This window comes from Cebus imitator, unplaced genomic scaffold, assembly GCF_001604975.1.
Source record: "Cebus imitator isolate Cc_AM_T3 unplaced genomic scaffold, Cebus_imitator-1.0 Scaffold33, whole genome shotgun sequence".
Lineage (NCBI taxonomy): Eukaryota > Metazoa > Chordata > Mammalia > Primates > Cebidae > Cebus > Cebus imitator.
In genome coordinates, this window is record NW_016107348.1 from 1,576,400 (window position 1) to 1,579,660 (window position 3,261).

The following is a 3,261-nucleotide window of genomic DNA, read 5'->3' on the forward strand; positions in this document are numbered from 1 at the left end:
CTTGACCTCGTGATCCACCCCCCTCAGCCTCCCAAAGTGCTGGGATTACAGGTTTGAGCCACCGTGCCCGGCTGTGGCATAAACTTCTAAACAAAATTATCAGTTACAAAAATTCTGTACAATCCCATTTTCTCAACACATGTGACTTTTGGATCGTTTGCTCATACCCAGGAGATTCCTTAGCACACCCTGTCTATTACCTCGATATGATCAAATCCCTGCAGGGCTCAGAAGAAAGATCAAGTCAGAAATCTAAAGAGTAGATTTACTGAGGCCAAATTAGAGCAAAGCAATGATCAACACCAAGGATGGAGCCTTTCCGATTTCAAGTAAAAGTGGCCACTGTTTGAGCACAGGGTGCGCTCCGGCATCCTTTTCCCTCCAAAGGCTTCCCTAGTACCCTCTGCCTTTCTTCCACACAGAAAACGTAACACCGTTGACCATCTCTAGTCAGATGATCAAAGACAATGCTTCTTGGCCTTTCCTGACTTTGCTGGGTTACTGAACTTTGAGCACCATCCATCATTTGTGTGTTGGTTTGTTGATGGGATTGGAAGCAGAGTGCCCGCTATGTTACCTGGTTACAGGTACTGGAAGTGCCAACTAGAAAGCCCAGTCTCTCAGCTAAGGGAGCTCCCACTGAGGTTTGGCCTGCCAAGGTGGTGGTTTTTGAGCTGAAGGGTGAATCAATGCCAGCCCCTCAGGTAAGAGATGAGGGTGATGGATATTCCAAGCCAAAAGAGTCGGCTTAGTGCCGTGGCTCATGCCTGTAACCCTACCACTTTGGGAGGCTGAGGTAGGAGAACTGCTTGTGCTCAGGAGGCTGAGGCTGCAGTGAGCAATGACTGTGCCACTAAACTTGAGCCTGGGAGACAGAGTGAGATCCTGTCTCTAAAAAAAGAAAAAAAAATTAAAGAAAGAATAACGTGAGCTGAGGAGAGGCACAGAAGACCATGATACATTTAGAACATTTATGTCCGTATAGCTGGACTACCGGGTGTATGTGGCTGGCAGGAAGCTGGAAGAAGCAAACAAAGAGGTAGGCAGGGGCTAGATCATGAAGAGCCTTGTGAGCCAGGTTTTTAAATTAGCTTTGATCATGAGGGCAATGCAAAGACATCAGAGAGGTTTAAGCACAGAAGTGATATGATCAGATGTGCAGTCGAATAATAACAAGCAATATGTATTCCAAACAAAATTTGGAAAATCAGAAAAGCACAAAAATAGTGCAACAGATGTTTCCGAATGTCCGGGACACATTATAGGTCTAAGACGTTCACGACATGACCTTTTAATTTATTTTTTCCTGTTGCTTCAGAAAATTCCATTCTGGGATAAAATCTTTGCTTCTCTGATCCCATTCTGTCACAAAAATGCTCTCGTTTGAATACTGCAAAAGTTGTGTGAAGTGTAATATTACACCTTCAGTATTTTATTCATTGAAAAGCTCTTCTCATCCATCTGGCTGGGCTTGCTTAGTCTTGGAAGCTTGAAGTGAAGGAGGGGTGCACGGTCAGCTTTTTCTCTCTTCTTCTACCCACTAGCTGCTCTTTCCTTAGGCCTCTGGGGATGGATTTGGGGCAAATTACTCAGATTTATGTGACTGACACAGTTGTCATATGGTGTGCCATTTGCACCTTGGAGATCATTCTACTAGGGACCCCTGGCTAGAGTGCCCTCCAGGGTGGCTTCAGCCTGCAAGTGGTTTTCTTGGGCAGTGTCCCCTTTGACATGGACAGTGAATGGGTCCCCTCATTCCACGGCCCACCCATCAATAAAAGCGCAGCTCTCTGCCAATGAGTCCTCTCTCTCTATTCTGTGGCAGGGAAGTCCCTTTTAGATTTTCACCTTTAGGCTTCCTCTGGTGAAAGTCAGTCCTGTGTCTCTCAAACTCCAGGAGACACAGATCAAGGACTCACTCTAAATGACTTGTGACAACTCCTCATTTGGCTTAAAGGGAGGCGGTGTTTCCTGTGGCAGGAGTAGGGTGGGTGTGGAACAGGGCACCGGGACCACTGTCTATAAGGAAGCCCTTGCTCTGTCTTCTTAAGCCCCTAAAGGAGGGTTCTAGCCTCTCTTCCATAGCCTAAGGTGGGTAATGGGCTTATACTGACAGAACCCAGTTCACAGTCTCTTTGTGTGTCCTGAATATAGCTAGGGAGTCTAGCAATTGGTCTAGCAATTTTTTTTTTGGCAAGCAGATAAAGGCTCGTTTCATTTTAATGGCTGATCTATTAATCACGGAGGCCAGTATGTACAGACAAAGGGGCAGCTTTTATTTCTTGGTCTCTTCCTCCTTGGACAAAGTCTTGACGATCTCCTCCTTTTTGGCCTGGAGGTGCTCTGCACGGTGCAGGCATGCGGGCCGCAGCCTGGTCACCCAGGAGCTTCTTGCGGGCCTCGTCTGCCTTCAGCTTGTGGATGTGTTCCATGAGAATCCGCTTGTTTTTGAACACATTCCCCTTCACCTTCAGGTACAGGCTGCGATACTTGTGGCAATCAATTTTCTTAGATTCCTGGTATCTTCTGAGCAGCCGGCGCAGAATCCTCTCTCCTCATCCACGTGACCTTCTCTGGCATTCGGACATTGGCTGTACCCTTAAGCTTACCTATGCCCATGTGCCTGCCCTGCCGGCGAGCCAAGGTGTTTTTCCAGCAGTGAGCCCGAGAATGGACAGTCACAGGCTTGTAGATGATCAGCCCATCTTTGATCAGCTTCCAGATCTGCTGACGGGAGTTAGCATTGGCGATTTCCTATCGGGTCCAACCAGACCTTCTTCTTGCCACAGCGGAAGACACCAGAGGCAAGCCTCTTCTGAACTGGGCACACTCATGGCTACGGCCGCAGCACAGAAAGGAAAGAGCACCTGGTCTAGCAATTTTTTTAGGATGCGCCAATGTAGGACCTACCATAGTATTCTTAGTCTTTGAAGGGTTGAGAAAATAGAGGAAACAATTTTCTTTAAAAAATGAAAATCACAGGCCAGGCGTGGTGGCTCAGGCCTGTAATCCCAGCACTTTGGGAGGCCAAGCCAGGCAGATCACCTGAGGTCGGGAGTTCAAAACCAGCCTGACCAATATGGAAAACCCCATCTCTATTAAAAATACAAAAAATTAGCCAGGCGTGGTAGCCCATGCCTGCAATCCCAGCTACTCAGGAGGCTGAGGCAGGAGACTCGCTTGAACCTGGGAGGCAGAGGTTGCAGTGAGCTAAGATCTTACCATTGCACTTCAGCCTGGGCAACAAGAGTGAAACTCCAT

General features: G+C 47.6%; 1 pseudogene; it reads right to left on the reverse strand.

The window, feature by feature from the left end:
- Positions 1-2,193: 2,193 nt before the first annotated feature.
- LOC108301282 overlaps positions 2,194-3,261 on the reverse strand; it is an 11,768-nt pseudogene continuing 10,700 nt past the window's right edge.